The 20,149-nt window shown below is 44.7% G+C and overlaps 3 long non-coding RNA genes across 6 annotated transcripts; all 3 read left to right on the forward strand.

Annotated features, from left to right (window-relative positions):
• The first annotated feature begins 552 nt into the window (after positions 1-552).
• LOC109764093 (uncharacterized) lies at positions 553-3,605 on the forward strand. Of its 4 annotated transcripts, none has more exons than XR_012202004.1 (5): positions 567-1,011; positions 1,131-1,660; positions 2,618-2,681; positions 2,774-2,995; positions 3,356-3,605. It is a non-coding gene; the product is annotated as an uncharacterized lncRNA (long non-coding RNA). The 4 variants fall into 4 exon arrangements; XR_012202005.1 differs by having other exon boundaries at positions 590-1,011; positions 1,131-1,185; XR_012202003.1 differs by having other exon boundaries at positions 553-1,011; positions 1,131-1,185; positions 2,618-2,995.
• A 263-nt stretch (positions 3,606-3,868) lies between these two features.
• Positions 3,869-4,968, forward strand: LOC141041559 (uncharacterized). Its single transcript, XR_012202006.1, has 2 exons — positions 3,869-3,982; positions 4,745-4,968. It is a non-coding gene; the product is annotated as an uncharacterized lncRNA (long non-coding RNA).
• Positions 4,969-15,605: 10,637 nt separating this feature from the next.
• Positions 15,606-17,670, forward strand: LOC123497338 (uncharacterized). Its single transcript, XR_006671028.2, has 6 exons — positions 15,606-16,197; positions 16,274-16,552; positions 16,628-16,833; positions 16,920-17,217; positions 17,299-17,397; positions 17,479-17,670. It is a non-coding gene; the product is annotated as an uncharacterized lncRNA (long non-coding RNA).
• The last annotated feature ends 2,479 nt before the right edge of the window (positions 17,671-20,149 follow it).

Here is a 20,149-nt window from a genome sequence, read left to right on the forward strand (position 1 = left end):
TTTTGAAATATGAATGGAAAATCTACCAGCCCTCAACCCCGTAGGAAGAGCCCTCCTAAGCAGTCTCCACGCGAAAGTTTTAACTTTTGGGAGCATATCTTTTTGTTTCCAAATGAGTTTAAGAAGATTTGAGAGATCCAAAGGAACAACAGAAGGCGCATTTCGGGGAATTGCCTGAATTTCCTGCAAACAAAGTTTATAGGCAGATTTTGAAGAACAAATATCATTATGAGTGAGATCCCAACAAAGCGTATCCGGACTATCATCATCAATAATATCTGTTTGCGCAATAAGAGAGGCCAAAGGTTCTTGAAAAAGAGAGCAAACCAAGTCCCGGTTCCAAGTTTTTTGGTCCGGAAACCAAAGATCTTTAACTAAAAATGAATATTAAAAACCATGTCGTTGATGAATAAGACAATCATGAACTGATCTCCAAAGAGAGCACCAAGGAGTGCTTTAAATTGAGATATTGCCTTAAGATAATTGATAAAAAGAATGGGCTTTGAGTTTCGGTAGAATTTTAAGAATAGAAGCCAAAAGGCCGACTTAGGAGAATTAGCAGAGGCTGTCCATATGGAGGCATTATGAAAATATTTGCTTCGTCCTCCGGCACCGGCCAAGCAGACTCCACATCCAATCGCCCACGCCTCCTCTCGACCCAGGCACATCGCATCCTTCCCTCACCCCTGCCGCCTCTATGCCACTCCTAACCCTTTCTCTTCTCAATCCGGCTCCATGGAGGTGGCCGGCAGGGAGGACGAGGATGTGGAGGAGGGCGCTGCCGATGGCGCCAGAAGCAGCTCGACAAGAACCACCGTCACGCGGAGGCAAGTCGCCATCGACACGGCCTCTTCGTCTGCGCCATCAAGGGCCAACAGCTCCAGATCCGGGAGCATCTTCCCGGAGGCGGAGCCGGCGACTCCTGATGCACCTGGTGATGGCCGGGGTAGCGATCCAGTCGACCTTCTGGATGTTGGCTTCCTCACTATGCTGCAACCACCTCCTCCGCAGGTCAGTGGTGTTATGTCCTCTTCGGCAGTGGCGAGATCTGGCAGGAGCACGAGGGAGGTGCATACCATCTGTTCGACGGTATGCCTATACTGATTGATTGCTCCTCTTTTCCTCTACAGGTGGACGAGTGCTACGAGCCGGCAGTTCCTGAAAATTTTCTTGCAACCGGTTGAGGTTTTTCTCTGACCATTCCTCCGAGATTCCGGTTTTTTTTAACACTGTTTGTGAAAAGAGAGGTGAGAAAGGAAGTGCTGGACTAGCTGTTGCGATGGGGATTAATTCAAAAGATTAGAGGAGATAAGTCAGCAAAGATTTAGGTGATGTTCCTGCTGCTAATGTGTATGCGACTGAAAAGTCAGAGGGTAGAAGAGAAAATTTTGCTGCTAATGCATATACAAAGAGAGAGGGTTGATGTTGCTATTTTGTTCCCTATTAGAATTGGTCGCTCTATGGGATTCTTATCGCATTTTCTTGATCTGGGGTGATTTTGTGTCCTTTTAACTGATGCATGTCGTGTGTGGGTTCTGTGGGGATTCCACCATTAGCAGAAAGATCAAGGCAATGTGATAACTTTATGAGGACATATTTTGTGTCTAAATCTGCTGAGTTATATGATGTGTAACATGGCAGTGTTGCTGAATGGAAGGAGGTAATTTGCTTGCTCTTTCTAAATTTGTTGGTTTCTTCATGCTATATTGATTAATATTGTAATATTTAATATTGTTTTGTCGGCTCCCTTGTTGTTGTGATCTTCGTGTTGAAAAGGCAGTACGAACACTCGATTAGAGGATCCTGCTAGGCCTCTCTACCTCATAGAATTTGATATGGGTTGCCTTGTTCCTCTCATTCTTATTCTTCTCAGAATTTAGGGTTGGGCGTTGAACATACATGCACAGGTTGGTTTCAGTTTTCTGTGTAAACTGAAGCAGGGGATAAGTCAATATACATATGTCGTGTTCCAGATTAGAAATTAAGAGAAGAGAGAGAGAAACGATTGGTTAGTAAAATATGTAGCTGCAAGTTTACATAGTGGAATTGCTGACCAAAGTTTTTCTCTAATGTACATTTCGGAAATTCCTAATACTTAAAACTTGTTTTTCAGCCCGTTTTCTGTCATCAGAAAATACAAATAGCATTTTTTTAATCAGTTAACAGTATGAACAGTCAGCTAACAATACAAATATGGTAGCATTTTTCAGCCTATTACTTACTGAATGCGAGTCATTGGCATTTTTTCAGTCGGTTAACAAACAGTTTTTCAGTTAGTTAACAAATAGCAACACTTCAGAAGCTTTTTTAGATAAGCTACAGAGATAAGCAACAGTTTTTCAATCAGTTAACAAACAGCAGCACAACAGTTTTTCAGTCACCTGATCTTTGTCCAATTTTTTCTCGCTTGTTAAAGGTCACCATTGTATTCGACCTGGGAACCTACATACAGATTTTCATCTATGATATTTCAGCATCTTCTATGCTTCCAATCTGTTAATTTAATTTTACTTATAAACGGCACAACCTTCCCTTCTCCTTTTTCGTGTGTAGAATTGATGATTGATGTAGTTTCACTGAATCAAAATACTGATGCCTTTTCCCTTCTCCTTGACAGCTTTGCGAGAGCTAGGAAAGTATTGGTGGAATCTCATGAAGAAGAGAGACAGATAATGTTTGAGGTGAATTCCTTCACCTGCCCTGCTTATGGGAAATTCTGCAATGATGCCCAGCGGCACACCACTCTCAAGTCTGAGATGAATTCCTTCACCAGAGGTTCTCCTTCGTGAGCTACGTCAGCGCTCAGAAGGCATGCATCGAAGCCCTTGACGGCTGGTTGTCCAAGTTCATCCTAACAGACACCATTTGTTACTCCCGGGGGATCTCCTTGATTGCGCCCGACAGGGCTGGCACGCCGCCTCTGGTGGTGATCATGAGTGGCACACCATGCTGTCGACGACTGGATCGATCCTCCTCACTAGTGACTCCGGCATAGGTATTCCTCTCCTCTGCTCTGCTCTCTCTCTCTCTCTCTCTCTCTCTCTCTCTCATGCCACTGGTTCCATCTCACATCAATAAAAAATTAAAATGCATGAAAGGTGGCCTTTTTATTTCAATGTATGTGTGGCACTTTGAGCATCCATAGGCTTGTTTAGTTTCCGTTGGGGAGAGGTGGTTCAACGCCGAGTAGAACAGAATTATAGTCTCTGTAATTTCAATGTACATGTGGCACTTCGAGAGCTTAGATGCTTGTAACATTGCTGTCGTTTCGAAACCAATCTCTCAGAATTTTTACAGTGCCGGTTACTTTTCATTGCACTGAATTATGTGTTTCATTTCTGCTGGATTGGTGCAGGACTTGGCGATGGGGAGAGGTCGTTCAGCGCTGCGGAGAGCTGGTGCCAAGAACTAACTGTTGATGTGGAATCATATTTATTAAATAATTATCAGTTTGACTTATTCGCTTGTATTCAAACTGTACTGCATTTTTGTTTGAGTCATGTTTTTTCATGTTCATGATAGTTCTTATATACTGTGCTTCTCATAATTTGGGTGGGACTTTTTATAGAGGTAACCTTTGGTATTATTGAGTGGTTTTCAACTAATTTGTGAAAGCAATTGGTTTTGTTTTCCGTAATCAGATGTAGAATTTGCATAGTAGAAGGTATCAAAGCGATGCATATATTGTGAAATGTGTCTATCTAGCTGGTCTTAGTTTCAGCTAGATAACTTTATGTTCATTGATCCTGAGTATAATGGCTTTGTTTTTTTGTCCTGCTGTAAGCAATTCTTTATTGTGTGGAGTTTGTCAGTATAATTACTTGATGAATTTGGTTATTTTTCAACAGATAGCTGAAGAAGATTAGGTGATTTGGCAATTCAATTGCTGAAAATGTTGCATGCAATGGAGAGCCATATAAGTGTGCTTGCAGTGTCTACTATTGATTCTATGCATCGTTCAGTTCAAAAGAGTATAGGACAGGTATCATACCTACAGAACTGAATGTACCATGAAATAATCTTGAATAATCAACCATATGGTTCAACTGAACACATGTTTATTAATTCAGTAACTAAGTTATGTTTTCCGATTCGATAAGTTATCCCATAAGATAAATTTAAATAGATTAATTACTGATCAAATACATTTTAGGTATTTCATAGAATACTCAAGTCCTATGCAGCAAAATTATATGCCAGGTTGCCAAAAGGTGGTACTGGTATTGTTGCAGCTGTTGACATTATAAATTAGAACATTGTCTTTGTTTGGTAATTTGCAGATGCAAGCGCTTCTGACTGCTAAAGTTTCTAATTTAGAATAAGGAGCAAGGCACTCGGTTGTAGTTCAGATCATAGGCTTGCTATGACTCTCTTTTGCGATTCAAAATTTTAGTGCAAGAATCTTGGCTTCTTGTGGGGTCTCTGTAGTAAAATCTCATTCATCATCAACAGATGATTTCATTTTGTGTATGCTTGAGTTTAGAAATTTTTGTCTCACTGTCCATCGTCGACGTACCGTCCATGAGCTGTTCATATAAGTCTAGTGATAATATCTCTGATTTATTTTAATAATGTACATTTCCACCAATGCATTTCTGTTGGTCCTGTAATTACTACTTTCGCCTCAAAGATTGCCACTGATCAGCTTTCATGTCTATAACATGATTATCTAGCTACATGTGCTCCATCTCTCCTGTTTTGTTCTATTACAAATGTCACTTTCTTCACTAATCACGGTCATTAGCATAAAAAGGACAGTGGAAGGGACGCCACCTACCTGGCACCGCAAAGCTTCCGCTCAGGCGACGCATCAGGGGTGTGCCTCCGTGTCCATGTCGGTAGCCTGCACTGTGCGGGCGAGTCAGATTTTTACCGTGGAGAAAAAAATGCAGCAAGTGCGGGCGACTTCCTCTTAGTGTTACTATAAAACTTATTGGGCAATCATATTTAATTGTTGAATGTGTTTAATCTGGTTGGGAATAATCCACTACCTAAGGGGATCAAGATCTCCGAAATATTATTGTTTGTTCAAAGGTTGTTTGTTCTGTTATCAGTTAGAAATTCTATTGCAAGTTCACATGTTCATCAGCAATTAGAGAAAAAAGGGGTGAACGGGTCGCTTATCAATTTGGCACCGCACAAACTTCCTCTCAAGAGGCGCCACCTCGTGGCGCCCCAACCCCTGGTCTATATAGTAAGGGTAACCACCCCTTGGTGGTTTTGGGGGGTTTTAATGAAATTTTATACCCATCGGAAAAAGAGGGTGGTATGGCTAGACCACTTGGTATGATGAGAGAATTCGGTGAATGTCTAATGGATTGTGGGCTAGAGGACCTAGGCTATAAGGGCGACCTGTTCACTTGGAAGAGAGGCGAAATACGTGAACGCGTGAATGTCTTGATCGAGCGGTCTGTAATATAGCGTGGGCAAAAAAATTCCCATGAGCGGCAGTGATCAATGAAGAACATGTTCATTCTGATCATCGCCCAATTGTACTGGATACAGATTACTTAGATGAAAAATCTTTAAACAACCAGAGGGGCGTGTTAAACAGTTTGAGGCGAGGTGGTTGAAGGAAGAAACGGTCACTGAAATTGTTAAGGCACCGTGGGAGAAAGCAAAACTTGCAGGTATTGGACCCTCACTTGTTGATCGTACAAGAGCAGTGCATGCCGATCTGCATAACTGGGACCGGGAAACTCTGAAGGGACCAAAGGTCAGAATTAGGAAATAAAAAAAAGAATTGGAGAGAATAAGGCGTGGCCCATTGAATACGGAGTCTCGATGTCTTCAGAAGAAAATTATTGTGCTAATTGAAAATATCTTGGATCAAGAGGAAATTTTTTGGTTACAGAGAGGACGGGCAAACTGGTTGATGCACGGGCATCGTAATACCTCTTTCTTTCATAACGCAGCCACGGCCAGGAAAAAAAGAAATAATATAAAGAAACTATTAAACGAGTTTGGAAATTGGATAACATGAAAGGAGTTGACGAATCACATCACTGAATATTGCACAAAGCTCTTTACATTGGAAGTTCACCATCCGAATCAAGAAGTCTTATCACTAGTCCGTAGGAGAGTGTCAAACGAAATGAATAATGCTCTACTTGCTCCTTATTCCACGGAAGATGTTCGCAAGGCTTTATTTGATATTGGGGACCTGAAAGCTCCAGGGCCAGATGGACTCCATGCCATTTTCTACAAAAGGTTCTGGCCCATGATGGGGGAAGACCTAATTGAGGAGGTTTTGAAAGCAATCAATACATGTACTATCCCGAATGGATGGAATGATACGGAAATTGTGATGATTCCTAAGATTAATACACCAGAAAAGGTAACTCAATTTAGGCCGATCAGCTTATGTAATGTGGTGTACAAAATAGTTGCAAAATTGGTGGCTTCTCGACTGAAGACTTTTCTACCAGAAATCATTAGCCCAACACAAAGTGCATTCGTACCGGGTAGATTGATAACGGACAATATTTTAGTGGCCTACGAATATTTTCACACAATCAAGAATAAAAGAGAGGGTAGAGAGGGTTTGTGTGCTATAAAACTTGACATGCACAAAGCTTACGATAGAGTCGAGTGGGTTTTTTCAAAGGAGATTATGTTGAAGTTGGGTTTTCGTCGAGAGTGGGTTAATTTGGTTATGCAATGCCTCACAACTGTAGAATCCAAAGTAAGGATTAACGCTGAGGAAAGTGAGAGTTTTCAGCTTACTAGAGGGCTGAGGCAGGGGGACCCGCTATCACCATACCTCTTTCTGCTATGCACGGAAGGGTTGAATGCTTTGCTCTTGCATGCTGAGGAGAACGGGAAAATATCAGGAGTTAAAGTTTGTAGAGACGCCCCGCCAGTTACAAATCTTCTCTTTGCGGATGATTCATTGATTTTGATGAAAGCCAACCAACATAATGCGTCGGCCCTGAAATCAGTACTAGATTTATATTGTGCGGCGTCGGGACAACTGGTAAGCGTGGAAAAGTCCAGTATTTTCTTTAGCCCTAATACAAAGGTTGAGATCAGAGAACAAATGTGTACAATGCTAAATATAATGACCGAGGCCCTGAATGACAAATACTTGGGCTTGCCAGCAAACGTGGGTGTTGATAAAACATATTGCTTTAAATTTTTGATTGAACGTATTGTTAAGAAAATTAGTGGTTGGAAGGAAAAATTACTATCTGTCGGAGGGAAGGAGATCCTGCTCAAGGCTGTGATCCAAGCCATACCTACCTATGCAATGTCAGTCTTTAAAATTCTTAAAAAAATTTGTAAAGGAATCATCGACGCGATTGCGCTTTTTTGGTGGGGAGACGAGGAGAACCAGAGGAGGATGCACTGGATGGCCTGGTGAAAAATGTGTGTACCAAAAGTCCAAGGACGAATGGGTTTCCGTGATAATTTGTTTCAACCTGGCTCTGCTTGCCAAACAGGCATGGCGTCTCCTTGATAATCCTGAATCCTTCTGTGCCACCATTCTAAGGGCCAAGTACTATCCTGATGGCGACTTGCTGAATTCCAAGCCAAAGCATGGTGCTTCCTTCACCTGGCAAAGCATCATGGCAGGCATAACTACTCTGAAACGTGGCTATATTTGGCGAGTGGGGAATGAACATAATATCAATATCTGGGAAGATGCCTGGATCCCAAATTGTGCCACTAGGAAGATTGTGACTCCTAAGGGGGGACAATTGTTATCAAAAGTGGTGGATTTGATTGACCCCATCTCCAATAATTGGAATGAGGACCTGAATAGACAAGCTATGTGGCCCATTGACGCACAACGAATTCTTTCAATCCCAATTTCGCAACATAATATGACAGATTTCATTGCCCGGAGTTATACAAAAAATGGTACGTTCTCGGTACGGTCTGCTTACTCTGTGGAGTGGAACTATCAGTATGGGAGTCAACTAAAACACTCTAATGGGATGGGGCGAACCACACCTAACCCTATATGGTGTCAAATATGGAAGTTTTCATGTCCGGGAAAAGTCAAAATTTTTATATGGCGTACGTTACATGGCACTCTCCCATGTCGGGCAACACTAGCTAACAGACACATGAAGGTTTGGCCCTTGTGCCCTACTTGCTCTCAGGGTGTAGAAGACACGAAACACATGCTTTTTCTATGTACTAAAGCAAAGGAGGTCTGGAAGAGACTAGGGATGGATGACATTACTGATAGAGCTTGTGAGGTTGATCGTGCTAGAGAGGCGATATTGAATACCTTTTACTTCTTCCAGAGCAAGATTTGCATATTATGGGGTACCAAAATGTACGAGAAATGATGGCTATTTCAGCTTGGTATCTATGGTGGGAGAGACGGAAATTAGTGCACACGGAAGTAACTCAGAATGCAACTCAGATATCAATGGGGATCATAGCCCTTACATACAATTTTGTAAATGCATCATCTTTAAAGGCGTCCATAAAAAGGGGGGTTGACTTTGTCCTCCTAGGGGTTTCGTGAAACTCAATGTTGACGCCTCTTTTGACCATGACATGCTGAAGGGTACGACGGGGGCAGTCCCGCGAGACGACAAAGGTAGGTTTATTGTAGGAGGAAATGGAAAGATCGACCATTGCGCGGATGTTCTGATTGCAGAAGCATTAGCTCTCAAATTTGGACTAACATTAGCGCAAAGGGCGGGGTGCAACCGATTAATCATCAACTCAGATAATCTGGATGTGATTGAGACCATGCAGGACGGATGACAATCAACGGGTGTGGCGGCGGCAATTTTTGATGACTGCTTTCACTATGGATGTGATTTTATCATGACTAGATTCGAACACTGTAATAGAGAACCAAATAAAGTAGCACATCAACTTGCTAGATTAGCTAGATTTTCTTCAACTTCGGATTGGTTTGAGGAGCCTCCAAATGAAATTGTAATGATCCTGACAAACGATGTACTATTTATTTCTAATGAATAAAGTTTCGTTTTAACTCAAAAAAAAACTATTATCCAGTTCACCTTTTACTCGCCTGTATGCACAGACATGGAATTGTTTCCTATGAAGAAAATCTTCTAAGAGCTTGCTGAAGATAGTAGATGTTTATCTGACATACTCTCCCCCAAGCTCAACATTATCTGCTCATCAAATACAGTTCATGCCTCTCTTATGAATCCGTGTCTACTGTAGAAGTCAATAAATGCGCTCCCCAGAAACTTGCTCTTGTCAAGTCCATGTCTTAGGAGAAGCCATGGACCTCTTTTGCATGCCTGGATAATTTCAGGCCAGAAAGACTCGAAAGTATACTTGTCATGGTATTAGAATTTGGTTTTAACCTTGAAGCAACCATTTCAGTAAACAAACTGACACTCACATGATACATTTCAGTAACCTTGAAGCAATCAATTAAACCCATTAAGCTACGCGGGAAGGGCAGCCAATCAGCTATGCCACATGGCGCAAGCTAGTTGGCTGCGGTGAGAACTCTTTTTGAGTTCTTTTTAGATGAAGTTAAGCTATGCAGGAAGGGCGGCCAATCAGCTATGCCACATGACGCAAGCTAGTTGGCCGCGGTGAGAACTCTTTTTGAGTTCTTTCTAGATGAAGTGTGGATTATTTTTTATATGTATTTCTTTTTAGATGGAGGTGAGGACCTCTGGTATTTTTAAAGGTTTTTTAAATGGAGGGTTATGCAAAGTGGCACTCGCTGGTAGGATGCGGTGATAATTTTTTTCTTTTTTTAAATGAAGATGAAGATTTTTTTCTGAGATGTTTTTTTAGACGGAGACGAGGACTCTATGTTTTTCTAATAAAAACGTGCGCACAGCTTTCTCTTAAGCGGCGCCACCTTGTGGCGCCCTAACCATTAGTGTACTCCAAGAGACAACATCCTTGAAATCGACGGAATGGAACAGATAATTAGTCATCTCCAGACAGCCACACTTGTAGTACATATCAACGAGAGCATTGGAAACACATTTATCATCAGCAACTCCACATCTTACTGCGCATCCATGCAACACCGTTCCAGCTCGTAACTCTTTCACCCTGCCAAATGCGATAGTGGCAATGATCACGGAATCAGCCAAGAATCCTACCGATCACATCCTGTCGAACAAACTCATCGCATCGAGCCAATCTCCTGCATGCACGGTTCCTCCGATCATGGCGGTCCACACTGCCACATCCCTTTCCTGCATGCTCTCGAACACACTCCTCGCCTCGCCCAAGCACCCACACTTGGCAAACATGTCCACGAGCGTGCACTGCACAAACACATTGGGCGTCGCATAGCCACGGGCAACGCCGGCCTGCCTCCACATGCTCTCTTATCATCCGGCCCTGCTCAACCGCTCTGAGCGCCTTGATGCCTGCCGGGTGGGTACGTGAAACCATCCGCCGCAGCCGAATCATCTTCGACCATCGCCCGGCACGTCTCCAGCGCCTCGGAGAACCGGCCTGGGTAGACGAGGCCCTTGATCACGGCGTTCCACGCGAAGGAGTTCCTCCTGGGCATTCCATCAAGCACGCCTGCGTGTGCTCGATCTGCCCGAGTGTGAGGCCCCTGAGATGGATCTCACAGGATTCATGGTGGATTGGTAGGATAAGAGGGGCTGAGGAAGAGAGAACAAGAGAGTTCAGAGAACAAGAGAGAGTTCAGAGAACGGAGAGAGAGATTCAGACGTTTCCTTTCATTTCCGATACCTGTACATGACTCACACGCTGGGGTTATATCGTCCCCATACAGCTCAGCACACGCACACACTACACCGCCCATAGCCAGCCAACAACTAACTGACCAAGGACCCCACCCTTAGCTCCACGCTGTCCGTCACCACCACAGACGCAGTCAAGGTGGGGGCGTGACACTATCCCCACCTGAAGACGAAGCCCCATCCCAAAGAGAACTAAGTGGAAAACGTGCTCGAAGAACGTTGTAATCTTCCCAGGTAGCGTGATCCTCTGCCAGTCCTTGCCACTTGACCCTGATCTGTGGAGTCGCTTCATTTCCTTTCTTAACCAAACGACGCTCCAGGATCGCCTCAGGATGAAGAGAAATTGTAGATAGGTTAGGTGGTGCTGGTAGTTCAGCAAATACTGGGGAATAGTCAGCAGTGCAGGGCTTCAACTGTGAAACGTGGAACACCGGATGAATTAAGCAGTCTAGAGGAAGATCTAGGCGATAAGCTGCTGCGCCAATCTTCTCTGTCACCTTGAAGGGTCCATAGAATTTCAGGGCCAATTTGGCACAAGGATGGTTGACCAGAGAAGTCTGTGCATAGGGTTGCAACTTCAACAACACTGCTTCACCCACAACAAAATGTCGATCCTGTCGGCGCTTGTCTGCTTGAGCCTTGATCCGCTCTTGAGCTCGCCTTAAGTGTTCTCTGAGCATGGTGAAGAAATCCTCCCGGTCCACCGCCAAATCTGCCAGGGAAGTGGGAAGTTCGCCTGTATCCATAGGCATTGTGCCGAAATTTGGCTCGATTCCATACAAGGCTTTAAAGGGTGTGCAACCAAGTGAGGTATGATATGATGAGTTGTACCAAAATTCTGCCATAGACAACCAACGCTTCCATTTGGTGGGACTGTCATGAACAGCACAACGAAGATACTGTTCCAAACACTGATTGACCCTCTCGGATTGGCCGTCCGTTTGCGGATGATACGCCGTTGAATAACACAGTTTGGTACCAATTTCCTTGAAGAGCCTGCGTCAGAAGTGGCTGGTGAACACTCGATCTCTGTCCAAAACAATGGACGCTGGCACTCCATGTAATCTGACGATGTTGTCAACGAAAACAGTAGCAACAGAGTGTGCTGTGTATGGATGTTTCAGAGGGAAGAAATGAGCATATTTCGTCAGGCGATCAACCACTACCAGAATTACCTCAAATCCATCTGACTTAGGAAGCCCATCAATAAAATCCATAGTGATATCTTTCCACGGACGAGAAGGTACATGCAGTGGCTGTAGCACCCGTGGGCAAGGTGCGTTCGTGTTTAGCTTGTTGGCACACCTGACATTGCTTGATAAATTCATCAATGTGGTGTTTCATACCCTGCCAGTAAAACAACTTGGAGAGTCGATGATAGGTGGCTCGAACACCAGAATGCCCTCCTACAGAACTAGAGTGCAAAGCATGAATGAGCTTAGTTTGAATTGCCGAATTTTTTCCAATCCAAAGCCTTCCATTGTGACGAATCAGGCCGTTGTCAAGTGAATAGCCTTTTTCATCAGGACTATGCACGGCCAACTGAGCCATCAGTTCCAGGGCTTGAGTATCAGTCTGGTAAGAATTCACAACCTCCTGGACCCAAGCTGGTTGACAGACAGACATAGCAGTGATGGTGTATAACCGGCCCACTCGTGAAAGAGCATCTGCGGCATGATTTTCACCGCGGAAAGGTGCAATAGCACCCGGGAGTCCCGACCCCCGCTTATCGCACCGTTGAGCCCCCGCTAAGATTCGCACTTTAGCCTGTCCGGTCACAGACCATTTGCAGTAGCAGCATCATACTTATCCAGCCCATTGGCCTGTCACACGAGGCATGCAGTGGTTCACAGATGTAGGCCGTAGGACCTGGTTGTAGGCAGCAGAGGCCGACACTCATGTGATCATGTCACTGTTTAAAAACTGTAGCTTTCTCTCTGTTTGACATGCATGCACAATCTCTCTCTTCTAGCTGTCTCTCTACTTTCTCTTAGCTGTCTCTCTCACACACTTTCGTCTCACCTGCATGCACACTAGCACACGGTTCTCTCTCACTTCATTTGAAAAAGCTTTCTCTCTCTCACTTCTCTGGAAAAGAGAGTCTATCTCTTCAATTTAAAATTGTTCAAGAAGTGGATGAGTCAGAGAAATTTAAAATGGTTCAAGGAATATGGGTCATGGGTAATCGTTTTGTGTGTGGACGAAGTGGATGTGTCAGAGAAATTGACCAGTATCAAGTTCTGCCATCTACCTCTTCTTTGTGGGGACCGGAAAGAGAGAATGAATCAGCCGCAGTACTCCACGTGCCCCACCGTATTACTGTCCAGTAGGCCTGCTAAACAAAACACCATCACAGGAAATGGCACAAATCTCTAGGTAATGTGTTCTGCCTGGACGTACAGGATAACCGGGAGTCCCTACCCCCGGGACCTAAAAAGCATGTCTCTTTTCACTGCCCTTGCGATATTTGAACTGAAACTGAAGTCCCACCATTTTAGCCATAGCTTTGCGTTGCAAATCTGTAATCAGTTGTTGTTCTTGTAAATGGCACAAGCTGCGATGATCTGTAACAATGGTGAAGGGACCACGCTGTAGATAGGTTCGCCACTTATCAATTGCCATGATGATTGCCAAGAACTCCTTTTCATAGACCGACAGCTTCTGATTAGCTATACCCAGAGCTCTACTCAAGAACGCAATAGGACGATTGTTTTGGGACAACACATCACCAATTCCGCTTGGTCTGCGCCGACGGCAGCGGTGGCTTCGACGGCGCCGTTGCGGCTCGCTCCAAATCAGGCTAACCCCGCTTGGATTTTGGGCGAAAATTTGTGAAACAAATTTCCACACCCTTCGCGGTGGAATTTTACAGCCCGATCGAGAGATTATGAGCGCAGACGGTCGCGATCTAGGCTCTGAATACCATTTGTGAGGCCCCTGAGATGGATCTCACAGGATTCATGGTGGATTGGTAGGAGAAGAGGGGCTGAGGAAGAGAGAACAAGAGAGTTCAGAGAACGGAGAGAGAGATTCAGACGTTTCCTTTCATTTCCGATACCTGTACATGACTCACACGCTGGGGTTATATCGTCCCCATACAGCTCAGCACACGCGCACACTACACCGCCCATAGCCAGCCAACAACTGACTGACCAAGGACCCCACCCTTAGCTCCACGCTGTCCGTCACCACCACACACGCAGTCAAGGTGGGGGCGTGACACCGAGCCTAGCATACACGTGCACCAGCTGAGCGGAGAGGACCGCGCCGTGGCGGTGGTCGCCGACGAGCACAACGGCGTGCAGCCGCCGGGCCTCAGCGAGGGCGGGGCCTGACCATAGCCGGAGGAGTAGCGACGCGTGTGAAACGGGCGAGGCGTCTGCGTGAGAGCCGCGGCGATGTGCGGCGGAAGGGGAAGCGGGAGCCTTAGCTGGCAAAGGAGGAGGAGGGAACCGTGGCCTCGGTTTGAGACCGTGCGTGACGGCGAGAAGAGCATCGACGGGAGCCTCCGGCACCGCGCGTGGTCTCAGCCCAGAAGCTAGTCGCTTCAAAAGTTTCAACCAAGTTTCAATCAAGCGCGGAGCCTGATTACCTCACGAGAAAAATTCACTCACGATGAGCCGGTGCTCTTTTGGTACCTAGTTTTAAGGCACTTGCTACAAATCATCCGGCAGACGCAAGTTCATTTTAAACCGCCTCAAGAGCCGTTAGATGAGGTGTCGTGCAGGGTTTTCTTCACTGTTCTGACCCATCTCTCTAAGTTTAACACGATTTGACCCATGTTTGAAACATTTTCCAGATCTGACCCAAACCGAGACGCCAACATCCGCGGTGTTCCGCTTGCACTGAAGATGCCACGAACCATGTCGTTTAGGCCTGGCCCACCTCCCTGGTCAGCCAGTTTGACCGTCCGACGTGGCAAAGGGGTAAACGCCATGACCCTTGGCGTTTACCCCCGGAGAGTAGAAAACCGGCCAGAGCCGGCTCGGGTGCAGACCAACCCACCCAAGACGCAGGAGGTGTGGCGCGCTACAGAAGCTCCGCTTCTCTCCTCCCCTCACCCAAATCAACCCCAAATCGCTTATTCTCTTCATCAAAAGTGTGGATCTGAGCCCCCACATCTTTCTTGAGGTATTCTCCACCGGATCCTCTGATTATTTTGGGTTCAAAACTTGTATTTTGGCAGCATTAATTCATACTTGTTGGAACCCTAGGATTCGTTTTCTTTGCACTTTTTTGAGAAAGGGGAGCCCATGGCTTGGTCATGTAGGTATGTTGTATACTTTAGAAGAGAAGGCATGTGTTCATATGGTAGGATTGGGAAGAGAAGGCATTTGTGGTAGGGTTGGCCATTTTAATTTTAGTTGCTATGTATATGGATTTAGATAGATGATTGCTTGAAATAGAATTGTAACATTTTTGTGTATTTTGTATGCTTCATTCTCATTGAGATATGGTCATATAATTAGGATGTTATATTGAGATTTTGTTATGTTGTGTTGCCATTGAAATATGTTGCCATTGAAATATGTTGCCATTGATATTTTGTCATATATAGATAATTGGTCTTGTTATCTTGACATTGAGATATGTTGCCCCGTGCATTGACATTTTGTCATATATAGATAAGCATGTTTTGTTATGTTGCCATTGAGATATGCATTAATGTTGATGTTGTTAGGCCAAATATATGATATGTAGGATGTTATATAGTGTTATGTATGTTTCATTTGTTCATGCTTGATTTGTAGGATGGTGGATGAACGTTGGTACGGCGGTCTTCATAAAGGGTATGACAAAGAGCATCGTGTGCGGGACATTGAGAATCGCCGGGTAAGACTCAATCTATTTGAATACTTGGTTATTACTTCTCATTTTTGCTAGTCACTAACCATAATGCAATGCTATTTTGCAGGAACTAAAACCTATGCGCATGAGGGGTCATAGTGCCCACGACTGGCCGTGCGACGAGCGGTATGAGCCATACTTTGAGAGATTGGGCCTTCTCCCGTTTGTGCTTCAGTTCAAGCGACACGCTCCGTCGATCAACCACGGGGCGATGACCGCACTTATTGACCGTTGGAGGCCAGAGACACACACGTTCCACTTGTCATGTGGAGAGATGACCGTGACTTTGGAGGACATGGTGATGATTAGTGGCCTTCCAATCAATGGAGAAGCTTTGACCGGCACCACCATAATTGCGGATTGGCGAGATCGTGTTGGCCAATTGACAGGTGTTTTCCCCGTGCCTCCTGAAGAAGGCGAGCGTGACAGTGAGAAAGTGTTGCATCATTGGCTCCGAGAGGAGAGAGGAGTAGTATGCCCTTCGGATGCCAATGAGGTTGTTGTGCAGCAGCACACCCGAGCTTATCTATGGTATCTGTTAACGAGGGTAGTGTTCCCATATTCTACAGGTAATAAAGCCCAGTGGATATTCTTGGACCTACTAAGTGACTGGGACCGTAAGTACAGTTGGGGTTCAGGAGCACTAGCATACTTATATCGTTAGGTAATTAGTAACCAAATTGTCAATTTGTTTGCATTTGTAATTTCACCGACCTTATCAATAATTTCTGAATTTGCAGCTCGACGAGGCATGTCGTAGGAAGAAGGCGACATCTGGTATGGGTGGCTTTGTTTGGTGCCTTCAGCTTTGGATGTGGGAGCGGATGCCCGTTGGACGTCCCGACAGAAACAAGATACCACCTGAAGGATGGCTCCCACATGACGGGAGGCATGGAGTTGATCCTTGGCGGTTTCCGACCATCGCCTACTGTTGGGAGTTCACGAATGTGTACACAGGCAGCTCGGTTGCGCGATACAAATGCTACATGAACGATATGGATATGTTGACTCATAAGCAGGTAATGATAACTTACGTAAGAGCACATCAATTGTGATGGAACCGTGTACTTAACTAGTATCATCTTGTGTTGTAGGTCGATTGGATGCCATATGATGGCGAGTGTGATTTCAGGATGAACAAGATGTGCACGCGTGACAGGAATATTTGGCGGGCGAGATGCCCACTGATATGCTTCTATGTTGTCGAGTGGCACTACCCAGACCGTGTCGCAAGACAATTTGGGAGAAGGCAAGGGACACCAAGGGATGAGAGTTACGAGACAAACCAATATCTGCATCGGTGAGATAGTTGTAGCTTTGGATATATAGTAGAGCATTATCAAAGACATATCTTGCTAATGCTTTCATCTTGTACATAATTTGCAGCATTAGTTGAAAGAATAACCCGGAAACTTCGACTTGGGCCATCAAGCACTCCGAGTGGATAGCTTTGTGGAATCAAAGAGCGGACCTAGTGAAGAAGGAAAGAAGACTCCATACTGATTCATTATATGAAGAACATCTGAAGTGGCTTGTGGGACGTTACCGGTTGAAGCTAAAGCCCGGTTGGAAGCGTTCGTAATTGGAAGAGTTGAATCGTGAGGGCGGGTACATAGACTTCAATGTACAAACGAGATACAACGAAGGGACACAACTTGACTACGCACAATTACACGACCGAGTGGTATGCTCCACACAATTAGAACCTATTTCGAGTGCATTTACATGTACTTCAAAGATAATTTTCGTGTTCTTCATTTTGCAGGGCATGGAGTTATTGCATTGTGTTAACGAGGCTGGTGTAGCACTTGGTGAAGATGATGGAAGTGAATTAACGAAGAAATCTCTTAGGAAAACAATGAAGGTATATGTTATCTCTATTCAAAAACCTCCATCTTTGCACACTATTTACTTAGTCTAGTATTGCATCTTCGTTATGTTGTAGAGTTTCGTGAGTCGGTTCCACAAGATGGCAGCTATGCTCTCTTGCCACGGAGGTAAAGCCGTCCTCACGGACGGAGCTTCTAGTAGCCGAGACAATAGACGGCGTCGTCGTCTTGTGTTGCATCAGGAAGAGCAAGAGGAAGTGTAAGAGGAGCAAGAGGAAGTGCAAGATGAGCAAGAGGAAGAGGAAGAGGAGTACAATCAATATGAAGAGGAGGAGGTGCTTGGGATGTCTGAAATGGATGATGCGCCGCAGCCATCGCAGCCCACACAATGCACGCCGCGCAGCAAAATAGGAAGGAGGAAGAAGTGAATTAGTTTATATTAGATTCTCGCGAACTTTAGAAGTGGCGTGAACTCTATGTTAAATTTGCTAAATGAGACTTGTGTTAAATTTGCTACTTGAGACCTGGAACCCCTTGATGTTGCATGTAACTGATGATTTTGGGTGTTCTGTAAAAGGGGTAGACGGCACGGTCCCTGACGTTTTGGCCTGAGACACTGATTTTAGGTCTTCTATAAAAGGGGTAGACGCCACAGTCCCTGGCGTTTTGGCCCGAGACACTGATTTTAGGTGTTCTGTAAAAGTGGTAGACACCATGATCCCTGGCGTTTTGGCCTCGAGACTGATTTTGGGTGTTCTTTAAAAGGTGCAGACGCCACGATCCCTGGCATTTTGGCCTGGAGAGAGGCCTATACGCCAAGGTTTCTACATAGCAGGGACATCAACAAACAAATGACAAATTAGTAGAATCTTGCTTGCATTGTCCCCATCACATAGTTCAAATAGATGGTCTCAAGTTCATAAACATATCATTACATAGTTCAAATGACATACAACATCACATAGTTCAAATGAGCTCAACTGACATACGCAGTACAAACTTCAACCGACATAGTCCAAATGACATACAACATCACATAGTTCAACCCCTCGAATTTTTCTTGCGTGAATTCTCTTTCTTTTGTTTCTTGCGTGAATCATTTTTTTCTTGCTTCTATTGTCCCGATCTAGCACCGAGGAGCTTGGGTCGGTATCTAGCACCGAGGAGCTTGGGTCAGTATATAGCAGCGGCAAGTCTGGCTCGTAATCTAGCGGGATAGGTTTCAATCAAATGTCTTTGTTTGGTCCAGGGTTGCAATAGATGACACCCAGTACTTTGAGAACCCAATCCCAATGAGCAGTCTGGGTCGGTATTGGGGACGTACCTTCATTGATTGCCCAGTTAATGATCTGTTAAGGCCTATTTAAGTCCATCTGACGATATTCTCGCATAGTTGCATAAAATGCGATTTGCCTACCTAGATCACTTCTACAATCAAGTTCAGCCCTTTTCATCTCGGTAATATTCTTTTCCATTTCAGCGATGACATTATCTGAGTAATCAGAAAAATATAACCGTGCAGAGTTCCTCGCAGCTTCATTCCTTGCATCGCAACTGTTCACCCATAGAGTCATCTTTTCTTTAATGAGTTCGAGGTTCTTTTCATCCGCCGCATCCATATATTTCTCAATGAAAACCATCTTTGCGTCATTATTAAGTGCCATTCCTACAAGAGTGACCTACCATTATTAAATGCAACATTATAAAGAAGTATGTAACTCTATCGCTAATCATAAGCATAACAACTAGGGTAATCCTAATCCTAATCCTAACCCTAATCATAAGCATAACACTAGGAGCATGCATACTACACCAACTAAATTCATTAGGCTAAAGGTAACAACACCATATAACACACTATATTCTTCCCTTTGTTTGCAAAGGATTTGAAAAAAAGGAAAAGCAAGGGTTTCAAATAATCCACTAACTGTGATGGATTCAACCAAACAAATCATGGGGGTGTACTAGATTTACCTCAGTGGTTGTAAATGACTCTGATCCAACGGTCAAATGGGACCGATTTGTAAGAGATTTGAGGGGAGTTTGGTTGGGGGAGAGAGAGTGGGGGGGGGGTGCAGAAGCTCGGGGGTGTGAGGTTGAAGAATGAGTTATGGACTAGGCCCACAACAACTTATAATCTGCATAGGGCCAAAACGCCAGCAACCTTGGCGTCTAGGTGTGCAGAGGAGCAGACGCCGTGACTCCCGGCGTCTCGGGTTTACAGAAGCTTTACCTCATTCCTGGTCTCTGGAGCAGAGACCTAGACGCCTCAGTCCCTGATGCCTGGGATGAAGAGCATAGGGCTAGACACCGCGGTTCCTGGCGTCTTGGTTTCATCGGCGGGAAGTTTACCTCTTTGGATATGACAATTTTGTAGCACAATTCACCACAATGGACAACTAATGAGAAAGTTAGGTTCATTACATACTTCCCATCAAATAGCATAACTTAGGTTCATTACATAGTTCCCATCAAATAGCATAACTTAGGTTCATTACATAGTTCCCATCAAATAGCACAATAGGTCCATGACATAGTTCATCACAAATTCTTGATACAATCCTCAAATAGTAGCACATTCAAATCTCTATTGGGTGACACGCGGCCATTTCCCCTTCTTATCGCGTGCCTCATCCTCCTCTTGTGCATCGCAAGCCCTCGCAAGCTTTCTTGCCCTCTCCTCTTCATGAGTTGCCTTCTCTTTGCGCGCCCTCTCCTCCTCACACTTCTTCCGCTCCTTCCTCTCCCTCTCACGACGTTCTTCATCCTCGGCTCTTTGTAAGGATT

The sequence above is a fragment of the Aegilops tauschii genome, chromosome 2 (genome assembly GCF_002575655.3).
Source record: "Aegilops tauschii subsp. strangulata cultivar AL8/78 chromosome 2, Aet v6.0, whole genome shotgun sequence".
NCBI lineage: Eukaryota > Viridiplantae > Streptophyta > Magnoliopsida > Poales > Poaceae > Aegilops > Aegilops tauschii.